Source organism: Eublepharis macularius, chromosome 3 (genome assembly GCF_028583425.1).
Source record: "Eublepharis macularius isolate TG4126 chromosome 3, MPM_Emac_v1.0, whole genome shotgun sequence".
Classification (NCBI taxonomy): domain Eukaryota; kingdom Metazoa; phylum Chordata; class Lepidosauria; order Squamata; family Eublepharidae; genus Eublepharis; species Eublepharis macularius.
Window position 1 is genome coordinate 49,656,421 of NC_072792.1, and position 8,522 is coordinate 49,664,942.

Sequence of the window (8,522 nt, forward strand, 5' to 3'; positions counted from 1 at the left end):
ATACATATAGGCTTCCTGCTTCCATGGTCACACAGCACCTCTTCAGTTCTGAACAGTTATCTCCTAAAATCGAGTCTAACGTGCAGAATCTATTGTCTCTCTGATTTCAACATTTCATTCTAATTGTTATTTTGTCAAAATACAGAATTGTGTACCAATGCAATAAATGACAGACTTCTGGAAAAGAACACTCTGGTAAGTATGCAGTGAAACACTGGAGAATACTGCATTACAAGATTATTAAGTGCAACAATTTAAATATGCCAGAGAAGCTTGGATAAGGAGAATGACACTGACAAAATGGATGCTGGTTCCTGGGTTAATACTTGTTATATTTCAAAGTACTTTGAATTGTTTTATCTTTAGAAGTTATTAAAATAATTGCTAGTTTAAAAAAGTAGGCTGATTATATTTTACAAAGTCAAGTTTGATCACCATTATCACTTTCCAGAAAATCTAAGGATGCTAGTGAGAGTCATCTGACATAACGTTTGAAATCTGAGAAAAGAAAATCTGATAAAGAACATGTAGCACTTCTGTGTCTCTGGTTAGATGATAGTGTTTTTTCTGCTAGACATGCAAAAATGATGTAAAAACAAGAAGGAATTTTATTCATATCCAGAAGTCACCTCCTATGGAGCATTACAGTATTAAGACTGGTTAGATAAGAGATGCTATATAGAAAAGCAGAGAAAAACACCACTAAAACCAGCAGACCTCAAGTACTTAAAGTCCTACTTCTCTAAACTGGACTACACCATGCTTACTCTGGCTTCCAAGAATGCATTCATTACTTTTATCCCTAGCTTCACCTACTATAGGGGTTTAAAACACATGGCCAAAAGTGTTCAACACACCATGATGTTTTACATAACTACAGTGAATATAATTTAGAATAGAAAATATAGCACTAAAAACCCAAAAAACAGCTCTTACAATCAAAATTTGAAAAATACCATGTGAAAATTTTTTAATGCACTGGAAATTTTAGCTAAAATGAAAGAAAATCATCACTATAACCATTTTGATTTTCAATTTTTCCTGGTTAATAGTATTTACCACCATGGGAATATCTAGTTTCTATAATAATGTATCAATCTAATGAAAAGAACAAAAATAGACAATATTCTAAGCATGCGTTTCTTCTAGTATTTTGGACTTGTATCTAAGTTACAATTACATAAGGTACCAAAATAGGCTGTGTGTTACTTGGGAACTTTCACAAAAGTCAAATACTATTTCTGTCCTCTCAAATGGTTTGGAAGAGAGTTCTTTTCCAACACTTCCTTCCATCTGTATTTAATACAACGTACAGCACTACCATAGCATACTTATCTTTTTTTTTGAAAAGTTTTTTTATTGGGTTAGAACATTTTTATTTTTACATTACAATCAATTTTCCCCTAATTTTTCGTTTCTAACCCCCTCCCTTTCCCCCCCTTTTGTTGACTTCCAACAGCTTTCCCACCCTCTGTCCCTTTTCCCTTACTTCTATTAAATTCCTCTGTCTAAAACAGATATACATTCTCCATTATATTAAGCAGTGCATCATTAACTCCTTTAATTATTATACACCCAAACTATACGTCTTTAGATAAACAATTTATCCCATTTTCCAGTTTTGAATAATTCTATATTCTATATAAACCTATATATCATAAACCATAAAAATTTCCCACATTTAAATCAAACAATTTGATTTGTTCTCTATATATTACTCATTTCAACTTTTTATGGTAATTCTATATAGCTCCTCAGATACTCAATCAATTTAACTCTTCTATACATTCAGTTTGGTGCATATAAATCTTGTCAAAGAAAGAAAATATTGTTAGTTAGTCAATCCTCATGTTTAAACCTTATCATTAATTATTCTCTATCAGTTGACCTATACATATCTATATATATCTCAATCAATTAATCTAACTGCTTATAAATTCACATTTCTCTTCCTCCCCCGGTAAAGTCACCCCTCTCTTTTATACTTTTATTATATTTCAGTAGTTCTCAAACTGCCACAGTTTTCCTCCCACCTCCCATTTCTTCTCCAGGTATTGTTTCAGCTTCTCCCAGTCTGTGTTGAACTGCCCTGAGTCCAGATCTCTCAGTTTTCTTGTCATCTTGTCCATTTCAGCCATATACAGCAATTTGTAGATCCAATCTTCAATAGTTGGTACTTCTTGTACTTTCCATTTCTGCGCATACAAAAGTCTAGCTGCTGCAGTCATATAAAAAATCAACGTCCTATGATGGGCTGGAATTCCCTCCATTCCCAAGTTTAGCAGCAGGAGTTCTGGGTTCTTATTTATTTGAAACTGTAAAATTTCACTCATTTCTCTTATTATTTCCCCCCAGAACTGCCTAGCTACCTCACACGACCACCACATATGATAGAGGGAGCCCTCATGTTTCTTACATTTCCAGCATTTATTAGAAGTATTCAAATTCCCTAGCGCAATCTTCTTTGGTGTCATGTACCAACGATAGATCATTTTGAAAATGTTCTCTTTAATATTAATACATGTCGTTGTCTTCATTGTAGTTTTCCACAAGTATTCCCATGCCTCCATTGTTATTTCTTTATTGAAAATTATAGCCCATTTCACCATCTGTGTTTTAACTATCTCATCCTCAGTATACCATTTCAGCAATACTTGGTATACCTTGGATATTCTTTTCTTGTCTTCTTAAGAAGGGTCTGCTCTAGTTCCGAGTTCTCTGTTCGTATGCCCCCTTTTGCAAAGTCTGAGTTGTATAAGTCTCTAATCTGTCTATACTGAAACCAATCATAGTTAGGTGATAGTTCCTCTTGCGTCTTTATTCTAAGTTTAGATACTTCAATCTTAGTTATTTCTTTATACGTTAAACATTGTTGTTCATTATCCACAGCTCTCGGATCTATCACCATAGCATACTTATCAGTATGACGGGCAATACATACAAAATAAAGAAAAATGAAACTAGTCACAATGAGACTTCACCATGGGAGCAAAGCAGCTGGTACAGAAACCTACATTAACACAGTAAGGAAATATGTATGACCTAACGCAAGTTACTTAATTCTAATTTTACATTAGAATCAACTAACTAATCAATTGCATTACATCAGAATCAACTAACTAATCAACTAAGCCAGTATAATCAAAGTTTATGCCAATTTACCACATAGAGAAATTTGAGCTTCTAACCTTCAGATCCTTCCTCCTGTATTCACTTGCAGTCATACAAGTACAGTCTGCATGATTTTCCTAATACAGGGATAAGTTTTAGTTCAGCCTAGTCACTGCACTTGTTTTGTTGACAGTACACAGGTACTGGGATGGATCCACTGGACCATTTCCACAAACAGAAGGATTTAGCTCCACAAAGCACAACTTTCACAGCTTCCTCCTCCCACTGCAGCCCAAAATGGTCCTGAAATGCTGCTCCTGGGATGGAAAATCTGCAGAAACTTTCCAGTGGACCTGACGTATCTGTGCACCAGCTCCTCAACACGTACTTGCAGCAAAACAGCTGAAGGGTTTACAAGGTTTTCCTACAGAGAGATTATTCCCAGGCAGGGACAATTCCATGTGTTAAGTGGCTCTTTGAATTTTTTTTAAAAGCACTCTCACACTTAGGCCAAAATTTTGTTGTTGCATTTTTGAGTTAGTTAATACATAAAAAGTTAAGTATCAATTCACTGGAAGTGTTCAGTATACTTCTGTATTCATACCCCTTTTTCCTATGCTCTTGGGTTTCAAACTAATATTACATGACGGTCAAGTAGTTTTTGTAAAACAACAACAACAACCACCACCAATTTTAAATCTTTTATTCTTGAAGGTATTTACAGCTTCTTACCCCATGTCCATTAAACAACAAATCCCGCTATTACTATTAGTGTATTTAACCAACCGATCACCAGCAATATTCTCAGTACTGTACAGAACAAAGGAAGCTACAGTAGCTGCTCAAGTAACTTGCAGTCTATTTATAACATTATAGCAGCAGTTAAGTAATGGACACCTTAATCCTAAACATACAAGTCCTATTGATTTCAATGAAATTTACTTCCAAGTGAGTGTGCTTGAGACTGCAACTGTAAAAGAATGATGGAATTCTGCTTCAAAAGCTAAGACTTTCCCCAGGTTGTTGCTTTAGCAAATGACTGAGGAACACAGCCTAGGATAGCACTGTTATGCATAATACTGCAGAGGATTAGCTGCTGTTCAAAAACAGTATCATTTCAGCTGACTACTGCAAACTATTCAAATTAAGTGAATTACATGAAACAAACTGGAACATGTTCGAAAACAGGAACAATTCTGAACAGCTAGGTAACCTGTACATTCCCATATACATGCTTTAATAACACATTCCATTCCTTAAAATAAAGAATTAGAAAGCACAGTATGCACCAGATAAGGTTTGAGTTTAATTATAGCTGTAAACAAGTTCCAATCCCACAGAAGTCAATGCAATTATTCTAGAGTACATAACCTACGTATCTCCCCGCTCAGAGTAAATGTCTACATTGATATAAAAAGCTTACAGCATTCATTTTATGAAATGTTGGGCAGCCGCTACAATCAGTATGTCCCATCCTAAACAACTGTTGCAAATATTGTAAAGAATGTATGATGAAACACAGCAAGGAACATACTCAAATTAAATATAATGCTCAAGTGTCACCATGGCCCAAGAAAGCATGTACAAAAATAAGACCATTTACAGAACAATTAGGCTCCATTAAATAACTTGCTAAATGCTTCTACAATTTGACACGTAAAGAGTATCATTCTTTTATCCAACTAGCATTTACCATCACCTCACTTATGGGCAGGTTGTGTAATGGACAAAGGGCCTGCCAACATTACACCAGCACGAATACCAGATGACGCAAACTAGAATTCCCATTGTTAAAGTCAGCAAGCAAAAGTTTTGCTCCACCCCAATTCTGTCCTCAAGTACATTTTACTGTGAATGAATTACTGTGAAGGAACTTAAGGGTTACAGCTGTGGGCAACACAGATGTGGGGCAGGATGCCATTTCTCTGCCCTAGGTACTCTAGCTATTGAGAATCAGCAACCACCAGTTCGGATCTACTTGCTGACATATCTCCTGAACAGTGATATGCACAGCAATGTCGCACGGATGTACAGAAGAATATCTACAAAATCTCAGTTTTATGGTCAAGAATGAACACTAATAAAGACCACCACTTGGATACTAACACTGTGCTTGCTAGTTTTCTAAAGACTATCACAGATTGTGTTCACATGAATGAAAGTTAGCAGTCAGTATCTCAGTCAAGACTATCATAGATTGTACAAGTTTTAATGCTGCACTATATATACACGTATTTTAATTTCCACACCCTATAGGAACATAATGATCACTGAAGTCATGTAAGGATATACCAGCTACCCCATGTTTTGTAGAAAAGAAATAATCATTCTTTCTATAGTGAACAGAGGAAAGTTGCGTGTTCCTATGCTGACAGAATTCCTACCAATGAACAGTTCAAGAGTAGGATTCAATATAGAACCAAGAAACATCTGTATCTTGTTCTCCACTTGCACAGCAAGACTGCAACAGAAGTTTGCAATCATTATGGATATAAACTGAAATAATTTGCCATACTTGCAAGATGAATTCAGGTTGACCTTTACTACGGGCTGATGCTGATGCCATCTTTGGTGTGTTCATGCTTAGGCAAAGAGGCTCTGTCATGTGACTGACAACATCCGCAACTTCCTGAAGGCTGGAATTTGAATGTACAGTCAAATGTCCCCCATCTCACTCTCTCGCATCATATTTATATTTTACCAAGGTCTAAATACTGTAGTTTGTCCCACTCTCATGTTTGAGAGACTACTGGTCAGAGACAGTTACATACACCTAAAACTGTGAAGTATGAATACAGCAAACAGACACACAGTGAATGGTTCCCCCTAGAATGTATCTGACTTCACCCTTGCACAAGGCTTTTTTGTGGTGGTACTCACCAGTATTGGGCACTGGCACCTTTGGGGGTGATCTCCCAAGTCCTGAGGGGGGAACTGGGGGAAATCAGTGCAATCATAAGCGAGTACCAACACCTTTAAAAAAAAAAAAAAAAGCACTGCTCTTGCATATGTCAACAAGCTCCTTTTAAAAAAGCATAACAAAGGGCAGAGATTTTTAGCACTTAAAAAGAGCAGGACAAAGAATGAATGGCTAACATTATACCAGAAACAACCCACATTTAAACCACTCAACGCACATTTATTAAGTCATCTTAGCATTACCCCAGGACCAAGGTACAAAAGAGAATACTACTACTCAATGCCTGAGCATGAACTAAAGGGGCTTCAGCTTTCCCTTAAAACCAAACGCTGTGGGAGGGGAGGGGGGAAATGCACCCTGTCCTTACCTCCACTTCCCCACCCCTTGTTCCTACCTGTTCACTCTCCTACACTTGTCCCTGAGCCGGTCAGTCCCGCTCTATTGTAAAATCTGCCCTTCCTTCTGTGACACCCTTAGTTCTACCACCCCACAATAGAGTGAAGGAGCCAGCATCCATATCCCTTCTTTCCTTCGAGAGCAAACCTTCTTTGCTGAGGGGTGAGGGAAAGAACGGGCAAAAATAATTTTCCATCAACCATACCTCCCCTTAGAGGGAGGGAGCGCTCTGTGCAACACCCAGCCTGCCACTGAACCCTTCCCTGCCTGGGCCATCCCACTTCTCTCCTTTCGCTGCCCCCGCCCCGGAAAAACAAATCTAGTCCTCCTTTCCTGTGAGATCCCCGATGTTCGCCTCTTTTCCCGAGGAGATAAATATACTCACATTCCCCACAGCTCTCTATTTCCCAATAATCCCCCTCCCTTCTTCCACACCCCGATTTCCTTTAAATAAAAAAGCCTTTCAAAAGCCCCCCACCATCACCCCCCCCCACAAGGCAGGTCCCTCCGCGAAGGCAGCATTCCCTCCCCCTCACACACCCCACAGGATTGATCTGCCCCCACATTTCGCCCTTTCCCCAGCCTCCAACCCCCGAGCAGAAAAGGGCGGAGGCGCCGCTCCCGGAGACTTCCCTCCCCTCCTCCCCCCTTCCACACGGGCGCGCTCGCCTAGGCCCGGCGTCGGCGCTGGGACGGGTCGAGCGGAGGGAGATCCGCCGCCCCACACAATCCGCCTCCCCTCAACTCCCCGGTCGACCCCACCACAAGTTTATGGCGGCTGCTCCGCCTCCTCCTTCCCTACCTGACGGGGATGAAAAGGGGGGGGGGCCGACGGCCAGTTGCGGACTCCGGTGCGGGACCCTCCGGCCCAGGCGAGAGCGAATGAATAAGGGCGGCGGGAAGAGAAGAAAGGAAGGGGAGGGAAGAGAAGAGTAGAGCGGGCTCTCCCCTTCTCTCCCCGGCGGGCTGGCTCTTTGTCTCGGTTCTTGCCCGCCGCCTGGCTCTGCTCGCGGCTTCCCCTTCCTTCCTCCGGCCCTCCAGGCGGGTCGCGTCCTCCCGAGGGGGCCGCCGGCCTCGCCCCGCTGGCTCTGTGGCTCCCGCCCCCTCCTCCTGGCCCCTCTCCGTCCAAGGCCCCAGCGCCTCTGCCGCTGAGCTCAGTCGCCCGGCGGTGGCGGCAGCTCGGGGCCCCTCCTCCTTCTCCTCCACGCAGCCAGGCAGGCAGGCAGTTCCCTCCCTCGCTCGCTCGCTGGCTCCTCTTCCTTCCTTTCCTGCCGCCGGGACCGCGCAGGGGAGAGGCGGGGATGGGAGACGCGTCCCCCCCCCCCCCGCTTGCTTCCCGCTTTCCTTTCCCGGCTCCTGAGAGGATCTCCCGCTGCAGCCGCCTTCCTTTGGCTCCCGAGAGGAAAACAACAAGGCCAGGGGGGGGGAGCGCACGCACGACCATGGGGGGCCGGGGGAGGCGAAGCCAGCGCAGTGCCTTCTCACGCCCACTCACCTCCCGTGTGCCTTTTATTTTCGGCACCCGGAAAAGTTTTGGAAGGAGAGCCCTCGGCCTCTGGAGACTTGGGCAAGCTGAAGTCGCTTCCTGGGACTGGCTTCCGAGTCGAGAATCCGCCCGGGGTTGGGTTGCCAGAGAGGCCAAGGCGAGCAGAGGCGCTCGGGGATCCCAGTCGAGGAAACCGTCGCTTCCTGTGAGGCATTAAGCGCTACGCCTGAATCTGTGGAAAGAACTTGGCATAGGGTCCAGCTGGGAGATCCTTTCTGTCCCCTGTGTTAAGCACAGTGTGCATTCACACGTGCCCGTGTTTTCCCCACCTGCAATAAAAGCCTGCATTAGTATGTGCTCGTGTGTGTAAAGGGACTGGTAGATCTGGGTTGTTATGCTGCCTTTTTGCAAGCTCCAGTTTCAGCCTGAACGTTTGCCTGGCTGACGCGTCTCTTTCCACTGTAAACGGAGCGCACATCCGAAGCTATAAAAATGGAGTCAGCAGCACACACAATACCCTTTTAAAAACTCAGATCCGTGCCTCCGGCAATACCGAGTTTCCGGCATGAGCCCCCACCCCACATCCTATTCAAGACACATGATACTTAT

The 8,522-nt window shown here is 42.5% G+C and overlaps 1 protein-coding gene across 9 annotated transcripts in view; it reads right to left on the reverse strand.

Moving 5' to 3' along the window:
- NCK2 (NCK adaptor protein 2) overlaps positions 1-7,966 on the reverse strand; it is a 107,923-nt gene extending 99,957 nt beyond the window's left edge. For 6 of the 9 annotated variants that reach the window (XR_008596668.1, XR_008596667.1, XR_008596666.1 and 3 more), the window contains exon 1: positions 7,230-7,592. The gene's annotated coding sequence lies outside the window, so the exon portion shown is untranslated. Of the gene's footprint in view, positions 1-5,626; positions 5,639-5,991; positions 6,085-7,229; positions 7,593-7,922 lie in introns of those variants that run through there. The other 3 variants (XR_008596662.1, XR_008596665.1, XR_008596664.1) reach the window with 3 other exon arrangements.
- Positions 7,967-8,522: the final 556 nt, after the last annotated feature.